The sequence below is a fragment of the Halichoerus grypus genome, chromosome 5, assembly GCF_964656455.1.
Source record: "Halichoerus grypus chromosome 5, mHalGry1.hap1.1, whole genome shotgun sequence".
NCBI lineage: Eukaryota > Metazoa > Chordata > Mammalia > Carnivora > Phocidae > Halichoerus > Halichoerus grypus.
Window position 1 is genome coordinate 53,449,928 of NC_135716.1, and position 23,811 is coordinate 53,473,738.

Consider the following 23,811-nt stretch of genomic DNA (forward strand, 5'->3'; position numbering starts at 1 on the left):
TCTGGTACCAGAGCTAGATGCTCTCTTTAGTATTTGACAGACACAAACTGCCTTCATTTCAAATAATGTCAACTCAAACTCATCCTTGAATTTGGTTATAGAGATTTCATTTTAGGTCTTATCTAAATGTAAACAAGTTAAAAACAGAGGCAAACCTTCCAAGACACTATCCTATGCCATACTACAAAAATGTATAAGGCGTAGATTCTGTAACTAGGAACTTATAGTCTGAGAGACAGGTACACAGAGACCATTTCAATATATTTTCAATGTAAAGGTTACTGACCGATGCACAGCATTTGCAAAGATATACATGTGGACTTGGATTCTTCAAAAATAAGATGTAAAAAAAAAAAAAGGCAAGATAAAACAATTATATTTATTTTATGTCTATTCCTTGATTATTATTAGTCTTCTTTGTTTTAATTTTTATTTTCAAAGTCATGCTAGAAGACCTGCACATTCAGTTGAGTAAATGCAAATAAGGAAAGAAAATTACTTGTGTGAAAGGCAGAGCATGCAGATAATGGATTCTTTAGGTTCTGGTGAAGAAGGAATTCTGCATTTGATGTTTTAGGCTACGGTATTTTATGAAAACAGAGAAACTTTGAATTCTCTCTCTATTTCATATCTGCGAATTTTCCCACATGGGCAGAGGTTTCCTCCCTTGGGTGACTCCTCATCCCTGGGGGCTGCAATGCTTGATTAGATGGCATATTTTTCAACCATGTGGTCATGGGGACTTGCTTTCTGCCTGAAGTTTTAAACTTTTAATTGACACCCCTGCCCCTTGGGTTTTGGAAGGATTTTTATTACTGGGAAAAGGGTAGTTCAAATTCTCCACTAAGAAGGCCAATTAAAGATAAATATTCTTCCTTCCTGCCTAGCGTTGGCATGATTGGAAGAACTTCTCATTGGTCAGATGCTGAGGAAACTAACTGGAGGATGGATGCCTGGGACAAAGGCATGTGAGCTGTTTCCTCACTGGAGAAGCTGTTCAGGAAGAGCTGCTTATAAATAATTTCTCCTGCAGAGCAAATGTCCATTCCAGACTAGCATTGTATATCGAAATGCTGCCCTGGGGAGAGAGGCAGAAAAAGGGATGTTAAAGAGATGTCTGAGCTAATAGCTCATGTGAGAAATAGCGTGTCATTTCTCAATCACTGTCATTTCTAAGTCCTGCAAGGAAATTATTTATGGGGAATGGTTACCTGCCTGTTTATACATCATTTTGATCCATATTTGCCCCCTAGGTTTGGTCAGATGGATTCAGAGATGTAATTTTAAAAAATCACCTTCAGCTGTTCTTTTGGAGTTCGGTTGGAGTGTTCATATGACTTTCCAGGTTGAGGTGGTATTTGTATTCATGGAATTACTATATTTGCTTCCTTAAAGTGTGGTTGAGGAGAATATTGGAACACATATCATGGAATCAGAGATGGAAAGAAAAATAAAATTGGCCACCTAGCTACAAAATAGGATTTGTGTACTTCCACCTTCCAAATAGACTCTCATCAAAAGAGGACATGGTAGTCTATTGTTTCTCAAGAGCTTCCAAGTCAAATAATTCTTTTTGATGTTTGGCTTATCAAATAGATGAAGTATAACCATTTCATATCAATAAGTATAAGTTTTTGAGTACTTATCTTGTACTAGGCATGGTGGGCTTAAAATATACAGTACTTAATTTAATTTAATCCTCATGTCAGCCTTATATGATATGTACTATTATCTTCATTATAGCTCTGAAATCTGAGGGCTAAGGGAGTTTAATAACTTGCGCAAAGTGACAAAACTACTACGATTTGGACGTAGGTCTGTCTGATTCCAAAGCACATGTCCTTAGCAACTATGCTTTACCTATGTGGAAACCTAAATAATGTTTTGGAATTGAAACTTTATTTTAGACTTAAAATATATGTTAGAGATTTGATGTGATATTTTGGGGAATAATGAGAAGAGGTCACTACCAGTGATTTGAGGGCTGGATACCAATTCCTGGGGTATAGTATGTGGATACTAAGTATGTCAATTTATTTAGCTATGTGTCTCTGAATTAATAAATAAACTTTTAAGATTTTGACTAAGAAATTAGTATTTATACATGTATAGATATAGACATATATAGGAATTCTTCAACTGATTGACGGGATTATTGTGGTCTGTAAGATTATTATGAATTATGAACAATTTCCTATAGGATCAATGCTAATTATTCATCATATTTATGTATTAAGACCAATCCATAAAAAAACCCATAATTTTATCTGTTTGTTATGGCCATTTTCCCAGACTCATAAATGGTGCCTGAAATATAGTAGACAACAACAAAAAATATTTCATTGAATAAGTAAATGAATAAATGAATAAAAAGAACTGAAGAATAATACCAATTACATTAAAGACATAATGTTATTTATATTATTGCTTACACTTGAGGATACATTCAGAATTCCAACTGGGGTTATCTGTAACTTATCTTTCCTCTCTCCTTTCCTGAATACACAGAAGTATGAGTGGAGACCTTTCATCGGGTCACTAATTCAGCTTCCACAATTTGGGAAGTGGTCTCTAGCAGGCCTGGATGAAGGGCTGACAAGATCACCCCAGAGGTTGGGAGTAGAGGTTCCAGGAAGGGGATCTTGGAGAGGCACAGGAGGTGGTGGTGGAATGTCAGGACAGGTGTACAGATATGGAAGGAAGGGAGGGCAGAAAATCTTTACTGATGGTGAGGTGGAAAGAAGAACTTCCACAGCCTGGCTCTCAGGATGCAAGAATTGTGTGTAAATCAGGATCGTGTGTGCACGTGTGCATAAAATGGGAAAAGATGATTTTTATTGTAGACTCATCATAGAAATCAGTCTCACCATTTTATAGCCATAGCACAAGAACATGGTTTCATACTTCAAATCCCAAACCAGTCATAAGAAGCAATTCTCAAGAGACAAGAATTTCAGCTACACCGGACTCACAGGATTTGTGAGTCAGACAATTGCATTTAACATAAAACTGGGGAAAACGGAGCTCTTAGTCCATTTTTGATTCAGGCATATTTCTTGAGAAGAGCTCCATATAAGCAAATAATGGCTTGTGAGGGAAATAAAGTCCAAGGAAATGGAATACCTACATGGACGTGCTTGGAGGTAGGCTCACATTTCTTTTTGAATGATCAGTATTGACACCAAAAAAATATTAGTAACTCTGGAAGAAGTAGAAGATATTTTATTTCTTTTCCAGTTTACATATGCTTACCTGAAGACCTGATTGCTCTAAAACTTATATTAATACTTCCCACTGTTGCGTCAACAGTATCCAGGTATTGCAGTCTTTGTTAGAATCCTCTCTTCTGGCCAATACCCAAGTCATTTCTTAGTAGAAAGTTGGTTAATAAAAGAATCTCTTTAATCCTTTCAGTCCACCAAGATACAATTTTGTGCATTGTAGTAGCACTGCTTACAGGAAAATGTTCCAGAAAGCCATTAAAGAAGTATACAGGTCTAACTCTCAAAATGCTAGAGTATACTCAATGGATTTCAAAGTAGAATCATTCCTATCAAGACCATTATAAGAACAACTTCACTGAAGTCACCCTTGTGTTTTCTCCTAAAACAAGTAAATTAGAATGTGGATCTTGAGTTTTTTCCTTGAATTTTCTTAGTCACCTTTTATTTTGGACTGCATTTTTGTTATAATCAGCAATCACTTTTACCACTTACCAAAATCCATTCAAATTAATTTAAGCAAAAATGGGAATATGTTGAAAGAAAACACCAACCTAGTGAGAGGAAGTGAAGTCAGAGCTCACAAAGAGCTGGAGCCAGAAATGGAAAGCCATTCCAATTCACTGCATCCTCACTCTCTGTCTTCCTCCCTCAGGGTCCACAAGGTATCTCTGCTGTTTTTCTCTCTCAGCTTCTTCATTTTCCTCTCTCTTAGCAGGTTGACTTACTTGTGTGTACTATAAAATGGCCTTCCCTGACCCCTAACTGTCCACTCAGCTTGATGCTAACAGAGATGATGTGCAATCACCAAATAAATTCCTGGGAGAGGAAATCTGAATGGTTTGAGTCAGATTTCTACTACTGATTCAACCATCTGCGGCCAAGGAGGAGGAAAGGTGATGGCTGCAAGAGTCCATTACCAAAGATGGCGGTGAGGCAATTTTTAGAGGACAGGGGGAGGAGAAAGATGAGGGAAGGAGGAGATCATCAGAGACAACAGCAACAGCAACAAACACTTGTATAGCATTTACTATAAGCCATGCGCTGCCCTTAGTGCCTTGCCCATATCAACTTGCATAGTAGGAAGTAATTGGTTGTCTCAAAAGATGCCCACACAATTTAGCATTTTTCAAAGTCTGTGTAGACATTTTAAAGATTGCTCTTTATGTGTGTTCAAATAATATTAAATAAATATTTATGTGTGTTCAATAATATCCTAATGTAACGTTTTTGTGACTTCTGTTTAAAGAAAAACAATTACTTCATAGATGAATATGTCTTGGGTAGTCTATGATTTTTACCTTTCTTCTCTCTCCAACTCTGTTTGTTTTGATATTCTTAAACATTTTATGTGACTTTTTCTAGTCACAAAGATCCCTAGAGATTGTGGGCTCCCTTTTGCTGAGTCGAATGTACTTACAGGACAGATTGGTGTTACTGAAAGAATAAGGTCTCTTGGGGTCAGGCAGAAAGGGTTTAAATCCTAACTTCATCACTTCTATTTCTAGGAACTTGTGCATACCTTTTAACATCTCTGTGTCTTGGTTTCCTCAAATTTAAGTGCAGACATGGTGTTACATGTAGAATTATAAAGGGCCTGGCACATAGTAGGCCTTCAGTAAATCTCACATATTAATATTTCCCACTGTGTATATATTTTGTGTGAGTATGGCATATTGGCATCTCTTAAAGGGAAATTTTTGATATATTTATGTTGAAACATATTAAAGTTGATAACTTACCTAACTTTCATGGTTGCAAGACCCCATGCCCCTGTGAATGAAGAAGGGGATAGAAAGAAAGCACAAAACATGATGGGACAGGCATTTGATCAGTGATTCAGTTATGAATAAAAATGCAAATTGCATTTTGTGTGTCAGTGTGTAAGTCTGTGTGCATGAGTGTGTGTGTTTATATGTGTGTGTGGGTGAGAGAGAGAGGGAGAGAGGATAATGGCTTTTTACAATCACTGTTCAGAACTATAAAGCTGAGCTTTACGATCACTCATCATCGGAGGTTGTCTATATCTGATTTTTAATAGAAATTTGGCAACCTTGTTCTTCCAAATACACTTTCAAGCATGAAAATGAAATTATTTATAGATTTATTTTCTCTGAAGTTTACAGCAAAGCCTTTTGCAGTGCTATTTATTACTTAATCTTGTTAGAAACTGCCTCCGTAGCTTCATCTTTGCAGTGCCTTCAATTACTCTCATCTACTGACTTTGGACGTACAAGTTTCTTCCTTGGGAGGTCTTTAGTCTCATCGATTTTTATTCCTTTGGGCAATTTCATCTTTAATTCTTTTAAAAGGCCTAATTTTTTACCCAATTATATAACCCATCTCATGTATTAGCAAAGAGGGAGTTTAATAGAGCTCAAATTTGTATTTCTGAAATTAGGAAATTTTGATATAAAAATAGAACAAAATATAATGAAGTTCTGCCTCACTTATAATGGTGACACAAGAAAATAGTATGCAAACATCCTGATTGCAGTGACTGGCGTGTGAAAATCACCTTGTGTGTGGGTGTCTTTGTGTGTGTTTACTTACACAGTATAATGAGAAGCAGGATTGCATAGTGATTAAGAGCCGGGCAGCTTTGTATTCTTCTGGTCAAGGAGTCTGTGGCAAGGAGTCCTTGGTGATGAGCCTTCCCAGTTTGAAACCTCAGGAAGATTACATGGATGAGGAAGAAAATCAAGAGTTTTAGCCTACTTTTGAGTCTCCTTAAGGGTCTATTTTGATATAAAATTTTCCAACTCAATAAAGAGGTAGCCATCTGAGCATTCTTGGAAAGAACCCAGTCACTTCAGGATGAATTTTTACCAAGAGAGAACCTCACCCCCCTTAGCCACTCTAAGGATAACAGCAATTTATCTCACTGCCATGAGTTTTTTCTATTTTAATATAGGCAACTTCTTGTGCTGCTTTGCATTTTTATCCATGTCTATAAGTCTGGATTTCTCTGTAATTCTTTTATGATAATAAGGAGATCCACATATGAAAAATGTAAAAATACCTAGTAAGAAGATTCCAAAGGACTATGCTATAGTCTGAATGTGTCCCCCAAAATTCATATGTTGAATCCTAACCCCCCAACGGTGACAGTATTAAGAGATGGGATCTTTGGGAAGTGATGTCATGAGGGCAGAGCTTTTATGAATGGAATCAGTGCTCCTATAAAAGGGGCTCCAGAGAGATTACCTCATCCCTTCCACCATGTGGGGTCACAGCAAGAAGGCACGGTGTATGAACCAGGAAGAGGGCTCTCTCTAGAACGTGACCATGCTGGCACCTTGGTTTTGGACTTCTAGCCTCTAGAACTATAAGAAATAATTTTCTGTTGTTTATAAGCCACCTAGTCTGTGTTATTCTGTTACAGCTGTCCAAACAGACTAATATAGACTACGCATTGTCTTTAATGTAAACACATCATTAAAAGTGATAACCAAGCTACCACTTGGAAGTCAGCTTTTCTTTTTTGAATAAACCTTCCATAAAAAAAGATTTTTAAAAATTCAGAATATAACATAGTTTCCTTATAAGACAGGAACATATTGAAAAATAAAGCAGATAACAGTTTTGTTTTAATTGGAAATCCTTTATATTTTATTTTATTTTTTTTTAAGGTTTTTATTCAAATCCACAATGAGATACCACCTCACACTGGTCAGAATGGCTAAAATTAACAACTCAGGAAACAACAGATGTTGGTGAGGATGTGGAGAAAGGGGAATGCTCTTAGGCTATTGATGGGAATGCAAACTGGTGCAGCCATTCTGGAAAATAGTATGGAAGTTCCTCAAAACGTTAAAAATAGAACTACCCTATGATCCAGCAATTGCACTACTAGGTATTTATTCAAAGGATACAAAAATAGTGATTTGAAGGGGTACATGAACCCCAATGTTTATAGCAGCACTATCCACAATAGCCAAAAAATGGAAAGAGCCCAAATGTCCATAGACTGTTGAATAGATAAAGATGTGGTATGTGTGTGTATGTGTGTGTGTGTGTGTATATAATACACACAATGGAATATTACTCAGCCATCAAAATGAGCAAAATCTTGCCATTTGCAACAACGTGGTTGGAATTAGAGGGTATTAAGCTAAGTGAAATAAGTCAGAGAGAGACAAATACCATACGATTTCACTCATATGTGGAATTTAAGAAACAAACCCATGAACATAGGGGAAGGGAAGGAAAAATAAAATAAGATAAAAACAGAGAGGGAGGCAAACCGTAAGAGACTTTTAACTATAGAGAACAAACTGAGGGTTGCTGGAGGGGTGGTAGGTGGGAGGATGGGGTAAATGGGTGATGGGCATTAAGGAGGGCACTTATTGTAATGAGCACTGGGTATTATATGCAAGTGATGAATCACTAAATTCTACCCCTGAAACAAATACTATACTCTATGTTAACTAGCTTGAATTTAGGGGCACCTGGGATTGAGCTCCGCATTGGGCTCTCTGCTCAGTGAGGAGCCTGCTTCTCCCTCTCCCACTCCCCCTGCTTGTGTTCCCTCTCTTGCTGTCTCTCTCTCTGTCAAATAAATAAATAAAATCTTAAAAAAAAAAACCTAACGAATTTAAATAAAATCTTGGAAAAAAAAATTCCAGTTAGTTAACATGCAGTGTAATACGAGTTTCAGGTGTACAATATTCAACACTTCCATACATCACCCAGTGCTCATCACAACAAGTGCACTGTTTAATCCCCATCACATATTTAACTTTTCCCTGACCCACATTTTTGTGGGTTTTTTTTTTTAACATTTTATCTATCCATTCGAGAGATACAGAGCAAGAGAGAGAGCATGAGCAGGGGAGAGGGAGAAGCAGACCCCCCACTGAGCAAGGAGCCAGATGACGACTGGATCCCAGGACCCTGGGATCACAACCTGAGCCGAAGGCAGACACTTAACCGACTAAGCCACCCAGGCGTCTCTCTTTGTGTTTTAGATAACAGTTTTTGAGCATGTACGCTTCAGAAAGGAAAATGAACTCAAGGTCAGGAGATCGGGGCTGTGGTCAGGGTCCGTGTGTATAAAGATGAACATGTCATGGCCAAATGGGCATCATAACTCTGATCTGTTTTGTGGATAAAATATTTTGAAACATATGAAAGAATCTTGTGAAGTTATTGGTCATCAGGAGTGTGTAGAATATTTGATTCTTGAATATTTACCATATGCCCACAAAAGAGTCACTTTGCCTTTTTTTTTTTTTTTTTTTTTTTTTAACAGAGAAAGAGAGAGAGCACAGCAGGGGGAACAGCAGATTTCCCGCTGAGCTGGGAGCCCGACATGGGACTAGATCCCACGACCCTGGGATCATGACCTGAGCCAAAGGCAGACGCCTAACTGACTGAGCCACCCAGGCGCCCCTTAGCCTTTTTATACATATCTTATATGGAAACATTTACAAATACTTGTAAAATATTTGACAGCTTTGGCAATGCCTAGGTCCAAGCTTACACGCGAATGAGTTTATTGTTTGTAATTACGCTCTTGAGAAGAAATGTCTTTAAAGAAAATGGAGTAAATAACACTTGAAACAACCTGTTTTAAAATCGCATTCTCCGGGAAAATACTGCTTCTTGAAAGACAGTTATTCTAATTTGTTTGATCAAATGAATGCAATTTGTGCCAGTCGCCACTGGGGATTATAGCCTACGGGCATACGCACAGCATCCCCGAAGGAAAATGACTCCTTGATCACACCTGAAAAACTAACGAGAGAGTAAGGCTAAGGCAAAGGCAAAGAAACGCGGTCGCCTTCTGCAGTATAGAAAGGGATTAGTCATAGAATTAGAAAGGAATGAAATGGCATCGTTGAAGAAATTGGCTCCCCGATAAGAATTAAAATCTGAGAACTGAGTGGGTCGCAGGGGCCTCCTGCAATCAAAGACAGCACACACCCGCCTGTGCTCCTGCTTCAGGACTGCTTCCCTTTTTAAAGCGAACTCACCACTCAGAGCAAGGACTGGGAGTCCAGCTTCCGGAAATGAAGGCGGCGGTTACTCCCAAGCAGAATAATTGGGCAAGAAAACTTGTGAGACATCTAATTCCTGCTCAGAAAACGATATCTTCGGTAGGGAAAGGGAAAGCCCTGTGTGCGGCTATCATTTGGGTAACTTCCGGTTTGGGACTTCCGGGGGCAGGGCGTCTCATTACGTCTACGGAAATGTTGTGAGCCGTCTTAGAAAGAAAACAAACTGGGAGAGTGTGGGGTGGCTTATCGGGCTTCCTCCCTTCATGGCTCTCTGGTTCCCACAGCAGCCGCAACTGCACACGAGAACCTAGGCTCGTGTGTACCTCAGCCTCTGGGGCACTTCCGTTTCTAACAGGCTGCACGGGGCTTTAGAAAATTCTAGGCCTGAAGACTAACCTGACTTTACCCTTCCTGCTGATCAGGCCCTGATTTGTTTCTAGTAACCAAGCTCTTGCCTACTTCCTGTGGGCCGGTCACTCCCTATTTCAGTAGCTGAATCCCTGTCATAGCCTTGCCTGTCCTGGTTCTCCCCTTCTTCTTCTTCTTCAAGCCTTTTATTTTATTTTATTTTATTTGAGAGAGAGAGGAGAGCACAGAGGCAGAGTAAGAGGGAAAAGCAGACTCCCCACTGAGCAGAGAGCCCAAGGTGGGACTCGATCCCAGGACCCTGAGATCAGGACCTGAGCCAAAGGCAGATGCTTAGCTAACTGAGCCACCAGGTGCCCCAATCCTGGTTCTCTTCTAAGACTGCAACCTCACCTCACTTCATCTCAACCCTCTTAGGGACTGGAGAGCAGGCTGTGAATCACAGCCACCTTGGCCATTTACTTGTTTTCTCCGGGTCTGCTGGCTGACTGCAGGGACACTGTGTGGGGGGCCACCTGTCATGTCTGCCATGTTCTGGACTGCAAGATGTCCAAAGGCAGTCATCATTTCTGTCATGTTCAACATTGTGTCTCCAGGATCCTGAATGGTGCATAGCATACACTAGGTGGTCAGTAAGGCTTTTTTTTAATTTTTTTTTAAAGATTTTATTTATTTATTTGAGAGAGAGAATGAGAGACAGAGGGCACGAGAGTGAAGAGGGTCAGAGGGAGAAGCAGACCCTCCGCTGAGTGGGGAGCCCGATGCGGGACTCGATCCCGGGACTCCAGGATCATGACCTGAGCCGAAGGCAGTCGCTTAACCAACTGAGCCACCCAGGCGCCCGGTCAGTAAGGCTTTGTTGTTGTTGTTTTTTATTCTTGTTTTTCCTGTTAATATCTGTTTGAATCATTTGTGTTGCTCTGACTAATCCATCTTATCTAGTCTGGCCATCTGAGGTGTGACCCTCCCTCTACTGATTGATTCCCAATACTGACATACATAATTTAGTTGGAGTAGCACACTAATTATTATTCATGGCAATGCTTAGCACTTTTCATCATCAAAATGTCTTCCAATTTTAGTTAATTAATCAGCCGCAGATTTGCGTGGAGGTGACTATAAAATCTGATGTGTGATGATAAATCATCGCAAAGTAGCATGACAGTTTAAATAGGAAAGAGATAAATGGGAAGATACTTTCAGATTAACTATTGTGGGGAAGTCAGCCTGAGGAGAGTGTGATGTCCCCCATAATTTCTCAGATTAGTTTTGTGCAATGGATCGAGGATACCTGGGTTCAATCTTGAACCCACCAATTACTGCCTGACTCTCATGGGCAGGTTGATTAACTTGTCATCTCAGTTTCCCTGTTTGTGAAATGGGGGCTTGATTGTATCCGTATCAGAAAACGACGAAGATTAGATGAAATAACATGTAGAACACCAAATACTGTGTTTGACATATGGTAAGGGCTCAATAAATACCTAATAACTATTCAACTCCAGAGAACCACTGCTCAAATCTGAAAAGTAAAATTCCCTGAAATTCCGAAGCAATGGAAGTTTACTTTTTGATGCGGTACAAAGGATGAGCTGAAGGACCAGGGTTTCCTTTTCCAGTTAAGTGGGTATCTTGACCTGACCAGCTTGTACAACTCCTGAGAGGCATGATTCACACAAAATACATGGGAATGGAACCCCTGAGTTGGACCTCATATCCTGGCATCTCAATTTCCTTATCTATAATGGTATGTACATTAATAATTATTTTTCAGGTTTGTAAGGATTAATTGAAGCACTGTTTATAAAGTTTCATGCCTAGCATATGATAGGTACTTGATAAATAGTATTTTGTGTTTTTTTTTGAAAACTAAAAATGGTATTTGGTCCTTAATACCATGTATAGAGTTAGATCTAAAATCATTTTAGTTAATGAATATTGAAATATACCTAACTTGGTTTGAAACAATAGTGTTTAGAGCTTAGAAGGTCTGGAGAAAACTGCCACTTTATTAAAAAAGCAAAATAATCTCCAGAACTTTAATTTTCCATTCTTTTTTTAAAGATTTTATTTATTTGTTTGAGAGAGAGAGAGATAGAAACAGAGAGATAGAAACAGAGAGAGAGACAGAGAGAGCATGAGCGGGGGGGGGGGGGTGGCAAAGGGAAAAGAAGACTCGGCTGAGCTGGGAGCCCAATGCGGGGCTCAGTCCCAGGACTCTCAGATCATGACCTGAGCCGAAGGCAGACACTTAACTGACTGAGCCACCCAGGCGCCCCTGATTTTCCATTCTTTAATTTTAAATTCACTTTCCTTCTTCTGGTGTCCATTCTCTGTATCCCCACTGCCATGCCTCTCCCTACTCAGATCTGCCAGTTTTGAAATGTGCCCCAGGGTCAGCCCATGGGTGATAGTGGAAAGCCTTGGCAGGAGCCATGTGTAAAGTGCCACAGGGCTCTGTGGCCAGGCAGCTGGGGCAGAACGTACATGAGATGGTTACCCACGAGCACCGGGTTACCCACTTCCCAAATTCCTCTACAGTTCTTCCTCCGAGGCCGCCACAGACAGTGGTGTAGCCTGTTGACCGAGGAGAGTGGGTGGGGGATGAGGTCAGCCTACAGCCACCCAGCCACCGGGCTGTCTGTGGTGTGGTGTGTACACACCGGGAGAAGGGGTGTCTTTATCTAATTCACACAAAGACATCACCTGGGGTGGCAGAAACTCTGCCTTCTTTTTGGGAATTCCTAAAAGTTCACACAAAGTGGAAAGAACAGAGGTCCTTTTATTCCATTCTAAGGACTAATTACTATTTCAGAATGTGTTTTGTACCTTCCCTCCTCTGCTCTGTTGTTGCTAAGGCTTTTCAACCTGCTTGGGCTGTCTTTTCCTCATCTCTTTCCCATCATAGGCAACCTACAAAACTCATCTCAGACCTCCTCTTTATGAAATTTTCATGTCATCTTGTGGCAGACACATCCTAAAAAGACCTCCAAATGAGTCATGCTTTTGTGTCATTCTCTCCTCTGAAGTGCAGGCAAAACTTGTGGCTCCCTTCTGGCCAATAAAATATGGCAGAGAAAAGGGGACATTTACTCCTGTGGTTACCTTAAGTTATATAAGACCTTGCCTTAGCCAACGGGAGAGGAGATTCTCCTGCTGGCCTTGAAAAAGTAAACTGTTAGTAACTTTGAATAGAGCAAAAAGCATTTTATTTAGGTAAAAAAAATGAGTTTATTCTGGAATAGCAGAGAAATTGCAATTTGGGACAAGCAAGCTACAGTGAGCCACAGGGAAGTCCGAAGAAACAAAAGGAAGGTCAGCTTTTCTTAGGCTTTAAGGGGAAAGTGGGGGAGAGTTGATGTGAACCAAAGTTCACTGAGAAGAATGAGGGTTGGAGGTTGTGGTGGTTTCTCAGTGACAGCAAGCTGGGGTTCATGCATTGTTGCCGGGCAGGGAGGGATTTCCCCTCTTTTCTCTAAAAGCAGGAGAGAAAATTCCTACGTGAAAAATGTCCTCCCTTGTCAAAATTATTCTTATCTTCCTTCTTCCCACAGGTTAAGCAGGCTGCAATGAGTGGTAGGTGCGTGAAAGCTCCCCCTTCAGGGCTTCTGACTCCATTTTGAATAAGGTCTCCTTTATCTGGTTCCCCACTGCTCCGTCTGAGAAGGCTGGGGAGAGCGCTGTGTGGCAAAGGCCTGTGGGTGACCCCTAGGAAACAGGAGCAGTCCCGGACTGACAGCCTGACAGCCGGCAAGAAAACAGGGACCTCCGTCCTACAGCTGCAACGACCTGAATTCTGCCTTGGAGGATCTCCAGGTGAGAATGCAGGTGAGCCGACCTCTGGATTTCAGTCCCATAAGACACCGAGTACAGGACCCGGCTAAGCTGAGCCAGGAATTTGGCCCCTAGAAACTGTGAGATAATCAATACGTGTTGTTTTAAGCTGCTAAGCTTGTGGTAATTTATTTTACAGCAGCAGAAAACTAATAGCACCACCTTCCGTGGACATTAGTGCACAGACAAGTCCCCAACTGCCCCATGAGGTGTTGTAATGTTGCTGTACTTTGATATTACTTTTATTACAGTATCTACCGGACTATATTGTTATTGATTGTTCACTTGTCTGTTAATTATGCTTGGTTTGAAGACCCGAGGTTATTACAAACGCCTAGGCAGAGAATCAAGACATAAAAACCATACATATTTGTAGAACATCTCCAGAAGCGAAGAAAGCCACTTGGCCAGGTAATATCTCAAAGTTTCAGTCTTTGTCCAACTCAGAATAGCTGGACAGTATTGTCAGGTGTCTTTTACTATTACTCTTAACTGTATCCCATGAAAAAGGGAATATGTGTCGTTGCATCCATTTGTAGGAATGGAGAGAGAAGGTAAAAAGGCAAATTTTGGTAGTTTATAGGATAAGGAAATGTATGGAGGAAAAATACATCTTCACAATGTTAGTGAATAATTTTTTATTGATTTGAAAAATGTTCGGCATTGCCATGCACTTCTTTTCAAAGAAAGGAATGTAACTTTTCCTTTTTATATTAGAAAATATAAAAGAATTGCCGTGTTTCCCCCAAATCAGCATGTCATTCTTTCAATTTAAACCAAGTGCACAGACCAACATGGTGACATAGGCCATTCCCAACTTCAGTTCTCCTCACAAGAAGACCAGAGATAGGACACTGTTGTAAAAATCCCAGAAACTCAGGGGTGGGCTGAAGCCACACCCCTCCCCGCCCCCACCCCTGCCCTCCGATCACAGAGATCCGCATTAGAAGGGTAACAGGAGAAGCTACACTCTGACTTTATTGCCCCTTTCCCAGGACTGCATAGCACTGCACCAAGGGGGCACTTCTGGGCTTATGGTCTCTCCAGGGGGGAGCAAAGACCCCAAGGTGAACATCCAGCTCCCCCATCATTGTCAGGTACTTTCTAAGATGCCCACTTGGACATCACCTCATAGGAATCACTGAGGAAATTGGCAGGACCTTGACCACTGAGAATCAGACAGAAATGGAGAAGAGGGGCAGGGCTTACAGCAATCAGAGCTGTGTCTGTTAAGATAGCTATTATTGAAGAGCCAAGATGTAACGAGTGTTTGGGAGGATGTGGGGAAAAAGGGAACCCTTTTACACTGGTGGTGAGAAGGTAAATTTTGGTGCAGCCGCTATGGAAAACAGTGTGGAAGTTCCTCAAAAAATTAGAAATAGAACTGCCTTATAATTTAGCAATTCCACTGGAATACATATCCCAAAGAAATGAAATCACTATCTTGAAGAGATCTCTGCACCCCCATGTTCATTGCAGTGTTTTTCACAATAGCCAAGACATGGAAAGAACTTGTGCCCATTGACACACTTTTCTTTATTCATAAAGGAAAAATGGTTATATATGCAATGGAATATTATTCAGCCATAAAAATGAAGGAAATCCTGCCATTTGCAATAATGTCGATGAAACTTGAGAACATTATGTTAAGTGAAACAAGTCAGATGGAGAAAGACAAATACAGTAAGAATTCACTTACATGTGGAATCTAAAAAAGCCAAACCCATAGAAACGGAGAGTAGAGTGGTGATTGTCAGGAGCAGGGTGTGAGAGGCGGGGGAAATGGGTGAATGTGGTCAGAGGTACAAACTTCCAGTTGAAGATGACTAATTCTGGGGATGTCATGTATGGCATGGTGACTATAGTTAACAATAGTGTCTTGTATATTTGAAAGTTGCTGAGAGAGATCTAAAAAGTTTTCACCACACATACAAAATTTGTAACTATGTGAGGTGATAGAACTGTTAACTGATCTTTTTTGTGGTAATTATTTTGCAACACATACACGTATCAAATCATTATGTTGTAGACTTTAAACTTATACAATATTATATGTCACTCATATCTCAGTAAACCTGGGAGAGGGTTGAGCCTGAGTGGCCCAGTCAGTTAAAGTGTCGACCCTTGATTTCGGCTCAGGTCATGATCTCAGGGTTGTGAGATCGAGCCCCGCGTCAGGCTCTGTGTTGGGTGTGGAGCCTGCTTAGGCTCTCTCTCTCCATCTCTCTCCCTCCCCCTTCTGCCCCTTTAAAAAAAAAAAAAAAGCTGGGAGAAAATAACATTTCCATAGTAATGTGGAATGACAAAATGGCATTATAGAAGGTGTGTGAGTAGAAAAGAAGGCCTTCTGATGTGAAGAATGACCTCCAAACCCCTGACCCCCTCCTTCCTTTCTGCTCTTATGCTACTTTGAATTTAAGGCCTCCAGTAAAGCAGTTACTGTGCTGTACTGGGATTATATGTCTCTTACCAGCTGAGAGAGGCTGAGCAAGGGGTGGGAGGAGTGCAAAGGGAGAGCCCGTAAGCAGCTGACAGCACCCAGGAAGACAGCTGGGCCAGTGGCTGTGACCATCTGGGCCCTTTCCCCGGACATGAAAGCCCTGGGGAGGGTCAGGCCCCCAGCCCACCAGATTAGCTGCTTCTCTTCCAATGGCTAATTACAGAGAAGGCAATGGGAAGTGTTCTCGGCCACATTCTATGAAAATGAAAAGAGGGATGGATTAGGGATTTAAACCCTCCACCCCAACTCCACCCTTTGACTAAAAGCCCTCCTCCTTTAAAATAGATTTTAACGTTTTGAAGTTTTAACCCTGTGGTTATAATTTACAGCAGTGCTCTTGACAAAGAATGAGGTCCATGCAAACTTAAATATTTTAAAATAACAAAATCTTTAGTTTTTTTTTTTTTAACCCCTTGGAAAGGACCCATAGACCCTTAATCCTTCATAAAATCCTCCTTTTTATCTCCTGTTGACTGCTCAACTCAGCGGGACTGAACAGCACCTTATTCACTTAGAGCTCACCACCCCTCTGTCAAGCTCAAGTCTAGAGGCATTTGTCCCTAATCTACTTGCCCTATGCCTCTGAGCTCTTTATTATGTAAATTGACTGAATTTCTTTCCTAAATTGTCCTTCTCCTAAGAATATTCTTATATTCTTCATCTGTGCGATTCTTCCAGTTTGCTAGCATCATGGTGGCTACTGAGCACTTGCAGTGTGGCTAATCTAATTTGAAATACACGGCAAGTGTATACACACTGAATTTCACTGTGAAAAAGACTGTAAAATATCTCATTAATAATTTTTTAATATTGATTGTGTATTGAAATAATATTTTGAATATAAGGGGTTAGATAAAATGTGTTAACATTAAAAAAAAAATAAACCAAGTGCCCAGGATTCACCTTCATCTAACATTTCTGAAAGCTTGAAGTGAGAAAAACTTCACTTTTTTACTGTTTAGTATTTTAAATATTCAAACTCTTTTTTTCTCTAGTGCACGAGCCATCATTTTTCAAGTTTTCATTTTGATCGTTATAGCCTCAATAAATGAACCTATTTTATTGCCATCAAAAGAAAAAAAACTTATTACACTACAGCATCAAAAAAGTCTAGGAATAATTACTCATATCAGCTAAGTCTGCAAGGCAATTAGAAGAGCAATTCACTTTTATTTTTACTGTATCTGCAAAATTCCTCCTCTGACTGTGCTTCCAAATATGAAAAATGGATATAACCTGATTTTCAAATGGAAAAAGATGAAGAGAAAAGCTGCCTAAAAAAATCAAATATATCCAATCAAGTGCATTATTCTGAGGTATATCTTATTTTATTCTTTATCTCCCTATCTGTCCCATCGTTTAAGAATAAAATGAAGCCACTGAACCATTTTGATTTGGAGCCATTTGTTGAGCTGATCTGAGGTAAATCAAGAAGTAGGTGACGCTTGTGCCCAGCATTTTTCTTTTAACTACCTTATTCTGTTCCAATAATCTGTATTGTCCTCCTGCCATTGGGGAGGACCCTCCATTGAGGTGAAACGCTCCTCCTTTGTGGATATAATCCCACTTCGGGGGTCTCTTCCCTTCCAATCCAAAGTTACCTGTGCCTAGTCTCATTTCCTCATCATTTTATTAGGTAATAGGCTAGCGATTCAAATAAGTGAGGTTGTTCTGAGAAGTTAATGGCTTCTCCTCCTGAAAGATGGTAATTCCTTATCTCAGATGACGTTTTAGACTTTGCAAAATACTTTCCCGTGTATCTCATTTGACATTCTCAGTAACCTAGAAAGCAGATATTTCTTTCCCTATTTTGCAGAGGAAGAAACTGAGAGGTTAAATGACTCCACCAAGGTGAGGTAAGTAATTATGAGAGAATCCAGGGTTTTTGGTTCAAGACTCTTCCTATATAACGTAACTGCCCTGCCCATGGATAATCTATTTTTAGCCAGAGAAGAGCCAGTGTAATGTCAGGCACGATATTAGGCCAGAGGGGGTTATCTTATTATTATCATTATTTTTTAAAGATTTATTTATTTATTTGGGAGAGAGAGAGTGTGCACACGTGCGTGAGTAGGGGGAGGGGCAGAGAGAGAATCCTTAAGCAGACTCTCCACTGAGCTCCGAGCCTGACCTGCGGCCTAATCTCGGCACCCTGAGATCATGACCTGAGTTGAAATCAAGAGTTGGCCGCTCAACCGACTGAGCCACTCAGGTGGAGGGGGTTATATTATTAAAAAATCCTCTTGTTACCCCTCAAATCATATCACATTGCTAACATCCTCTTTTACTCTTACTAGTGATTCCTATTTAGCAGTGTGCATGGCAATGACCTGTGACGTTAAAATAAAGCAGATGTTAGCACCTCATCTCAGACTAAATGAATTAAAATTTCCAGTAGATGGGGAAAAATCAGTAGTTTAAAAAAGTCCACTGTTTTTTTCCTCTCTTCCCCTATGATCCTCTGCCTTGTTTCTCAAATTCCACATATCAGTGAGATCATGATAATTGTCTTAATCTGATTGACCTATATCTCTTAGCATAATACCCTCTAGTTCCATCCACGTGGTTGCAAATGGTAAGAGAGGAAAAAATGAAAGAAGAAGAAACCAGAGAGGGAAACAAAACATAAGAGATTCTTAATCTCAGAAAACAAACTGAGGATTGCTGGAGTGGAGGGGGTGGGAGGGATGGGGTGGCTGGGTGATGGACATTGGGGAGCGTATGTGCTATGGTGAGCGCTGTGAATTGTGTAAGACTGATGAATCACAGACCTGTACCCCTGAAACAAATAATACATTATATGTTAATAATAAAAAGTAAAAAAATTAAATAAATAAAAAATAAAAAGGTCCACTGGTGATTATTATGCCCATCCCTGGTTGAAAACCATCATCACAGATCCTGACCAGTGATTTTTCCCTTATCTTGTGGTAAAGGGCTTAGTGCAATCTCGGCCTGACCTCAGTCTAACTCTTGGTGGAGCCATCTCCCCCAGCAGCCTTTCCTATGTGTGCTAGAAAGTGAATGACCATGAGACACGTATCTGGTGATCAATTTCGACACACAGGAATGAACTAATCTGGCACTGAGGCCGCTTCCCAGCATTCCACTGGTAACAAATCAGGAAATAGGGTTTAATAAATGGATTACTAGAATAATAGGATAGCTTGAATGGAAACCATGTAGAAGTAACATATTTCTAGAGTTTTCAAATACAAGCTAATTTCGAAGACTAAGCGTTTGCTAGAGGGTCAGTGGTGGTATAAATTGCAATTGGGTGAGACTGAGAATTAACATAACACTCATACTTTTATTTCCTCATTTTCTTCCAGTTAAAGCATTGCTTTGTTTACCACCTCTCTTCTTTACCACTCCTCTTTAAATGAACAATTGCTACCTATTATCAGAAGATAAAAGTGTATTTGTGTATTAGTTATGCATTGCTGTATGACAAATTGTAAAAATAATTTATTGGCTTAAAATAATTTCAGTTGCTTATGATTCTGTGAGTCATCAGTTGGGGCAGTTTTTAAGCTCAGCTGGGCTGATGATCTTTCCTGGGCCAATCACTTGGCTATGGTCTTCTGGTGGCTTAACTAGGACTCAATTGTCAAAGATGGGCTCACTCATAGAGAGGTGGTTAGCAGTCTGTCAAGTTGGGGTGCTCTGCTCCTCTCCAAACGATCTATCCAGTAGGCTAGTTCAGGATTATCCACACTGTGGTTTTAAGGTTCCAGATGGGATCGAAAGAGAGCAATCCCTAATGTGTAAGTACTTTTAAGTCTTTGTTCATCTCATGCTTGCTAATATGCCATTGGCCAAAAAGTCAAATGGCCAAGCCCAGATTCAAAGGGTCGAGAAAAAACTTCACTTCTTGATAGGAGGAGAAGCAAGGTCACATTGCAAGGGTGCATGTATACGAGAGGTCATCTTTGCAAATGACCTACCACAGTTGGTAAAAATTGATATATGGTTACTTAAAACACAGAGAAATTCAGATGACAAATATCCTAAGAATAAAGAATAGCACAGAGGAACAGAGTAGATTATAAAATGAACTGAAGCATTTCTTTTAAGCATCTTGCAAATACAAGTTTAAGTAAACATTTTCTTAATATCATTCAAATCTTGCTTCCCCCCCCCCAAATGGTTTTATCCATTGGGAGAGATTATGTTAAACATCATTTAAATATTTAAGCCCTGAAGCATACCAGGTCATGAATTGTATTAACTTGCACAAAATGAAAGTTTGCATAAATGGCCAAACATAATTTCCATCCTAGAATATTTTATCATAATTATGAAATATCATATTAAAGTATGAGTGAATTGCTTGAGCGAACTAGAAGCATGTCACCAGTTCAGTGCTCTGACTGCAAAATGAGCAGTATTTACTCTCAAAAGCTTCACTCAAGTAATGCACATTAATTCCGAGCAGGGTTTCAGTTATTGCTCTGAATTTAATCTGATCTTTTAATTCTTCTCTGCCTATAAAAAATTCATAGACTAGAGTTTGATGTATCCTATGTTTCTGGTAAGCACACACCTTGCTTCTAATTTGAGGTATATTTAAGAACAAAACAGGCAGGGAAAATGCTTGATCTTGCTATAAAGTACAAAGTACATGACCAAAGAGAGCTCATTAAAGTCAGAAAACACCTTATGTGAAATTTTATGAGAATCTCTGCCTAACTATTCTTGTGATAGTGTACTTACTTTGGAATTAAACTCCTACAAAAAGACTCCTTTCTTCCTTTCTACTTCCCAAGCTCTGACATCAGTCACTGCTGTCTCTTTGGTTTGTCTTTTTTTTTTTTTTTTTTTAAGATTTTATTTATTTATTTGAGAGAGAGAGAGCGTGAGCGCACAAGCAGGGGGAGCAGCAGAGGGAGAGGGAGAAGCAGGCTCTCCGCTGAGCAAGGACCCTGGGATCATGACCTGAGCCAAAGGCCGATGTTTAATTGACTGAGTCACCTAGGCGCCCCTCTTTGGTTTGTCTTCCTCTTTCCTGATTCCTCCACACAAACTCATTCAAGTTCAGCTTATCCATTAATTTCATTTATGGGCTACTCATGCCCGTCCCTCACCCCATGGCTTTTTTTTTTTTTTTTTTTTTAATGTAACCTTTACTTCACTGCTAGAAACTTTGTCATCTTCAGACTTTCTTTACTCCTTCAGTGGAAATGTGGCTTCTTTAAATAAGATTATATATAACTATATATATCTATATATCTATATCTATATATATCTAACTATATGAAATATCATGTATATAAGTATAAAGAGCTCTAACTATAACTGTAACTATATAACTATACATATATATGTATGTATATAGTTGCCTTCTTTTGTTATTCTTGTAAACTCAGAAAGACTCAGCCTGTTCTCTGCATTTCAAAACCTTTCCATTTCAGTTATATCCTGCCATTGCTTCACTTGGACATTGTGTTCATGCTACTGCTCACATTACTCTTTCATATTTCTTCTTATCTCCCACTCAGTACTTAGCAACCTTAATATCCACGTTGAGTATGAGACGTGGAATCAAAGTTTGTTGCTCAGTATACTGCCAGCAACCTTACCTTCCACTTCCCTAAAACTGCTGATTATTACTCTCATATCCTGGATTTTGCCATTACCAACCCTGCTCCTGGTCACAGACAGCTAACTTGTTTTTAGCTGACACTTACCTGATGTTTCTTTACATCTGCTAAATCTTATTCTTACCTTCTTCATTAACAGGCTCTTTCTCTGTCTTTGCCCCTACTTTGCATTTCTACTTCGGTGCAGTAGAAAGAGTAAGACTCAAAGTCTGAGCCTCAATCTTCCTCCACCACATGGTGGCTGAATGACCCTAGCTCACTGCTTTGGGTCTCAACTTACTGTCTTCCGCAATGGAAACAAAATAAAAAGCTATTTCACAAGATGAAGTGAATTCTCAAAGCACTGGAGTTGAAGTCCTGGTGAGGATTATTGAACATATAAATCTTATAGAAGTTCTTATTTGCTGCTGAAAAAACAAAAGAAACATTTTAAATGAAGTATCATAATTAGTAGTCATCAAGGATGCCTGGTCATCTTGCAACAATAAAATGATGCTATGTGTGGGCACTGGTGAAAAAGTTGTAGGAGGTCTGACAAGTGCAGGTCAGACTAGGCTTACTACCTAGTCTTTGGTGAGTACTAAATGAGCTACTATTTGGCAAACACTTGGGCACATGGATTTATTTACTGCTTTGCTTTTCTGTGGTACCATTTCTCAGTGCAACATTTGTTCCATCTGCTTTTGCTTCTAGCTCATGGAATGTTTCAGAAGAAAGTCATTCAATGGTGAAATAATTTATTACAAGGTAGATTGATGATCTCTAATTTTAGTTGGGCTTTTTACCACTACTTCTTTCTTCTCTTGTTCGTTTCATAGATGATTCTCCCTGAGCTGACATCTCTCTCTCCTCAAGCTCCCAGTATCACTGTCCCTCTTCATTCAGGCCAACTGATCTCATGAATTAGGTTTAGATGTTTTAACTGGACTTAGCAGCTTTCCCCAAAGGTGGTTACCTTCACATCATGAGACCTCTGTTTTTAATTAATGGTATATCATCACTGTCTCTTTCTAGGTAACTCATAGAGACAAATTTGTGTCCTTTGTTTTTTAATTCTTTTACACCCAATTACTTACCAATTCCTATTCCATCTTATATTTTTCCCATTACAAAATTTTATGTGCCTTAGTTCGGGTTCTTACTCAGTTTGTCCTGCACATTTCTTTCAAATTGGACTTTCCTCCAGAGCCATGCCTTGTGACAGCCCACTCTATCCTGGGCCCAAATATTAAAGGCACTGCTTAGCCTCTATCATTGCATGATTTTAAATTACATGCCTAATAAACTGATTATCTGAATTTCTTATCCATCAAAGAAGACATGAGGTCATTTGTTTGGTCAGAGCAACGAGAGATAAAAGAAGTCTTTTCATTTTTAAGACTTAGCTGAGGCATCATCTCTTCAAGGAGATCTTCCTTGAGGAATAAATATTCCTTTTCTAAGCTTTTATGTTTTTACTTGCCTTTATTCTAGTGGTTACCATATTATATTAAAATTATCTCCTTAGGTACTTGTTTCTCCTACTGGACTATAAACTTTTCAGGGGTAAGGGCAATATCATTCAGTTTCGTAACTACAGAGATGACACGGGCATCTGTGTAAGTATTCAGTAAAGATTTGATGATGTGGATTGTTATAAAATGATGAGTTTGGACCTCAGTCCATGGGCTTTATCAGTTTCTGTTGGTTCCCAGGATAAGCTCAGATACACAAGTGAGCTAGGTGAAAAAATTTTCCTATTCCCTTCTTGATTTTTTGATATTTCTTTTGTTATCTTTAATGAGGTTATTACCTTAATTAAGTTGTAGTTTAACTTTATACAAATATGTTACTGAGTTCTTCAGTACATGATCAAGAACCATCAGTCAATACTTTGTTGAGTTATGATGTCTGTGATTGCTTCCCACTGGTACTCTTTTTAAAAGTGTAACTTGGAGATCACATTATGGAGACCAATCTGTACTTGTATTGGACTTAAGGTGATGTTGAAAATGTCAAAGCAAAGGAATGTATAATTCAGCTGATGCATTCATTGGTTTTAATTTTATCATTAAATGTGATGGGCCACAAAATCTCCTTCTTTATGGAAAGACTCATACAATGGAAACATAAAGCCCTGGAACCAATGAGCCCCTTACATCAGTCAATCAAAAACACAGATTAAAAAAATGTGATCTGAAGAAGCTTCAATTTAAAGCCTGGAATTTTACCAAGACTAAGGTTTTCTCCAATCCATATTCTTTTTGATCCTGTCTAGGAAATTGCTTTTTTATAATGTCAAATAA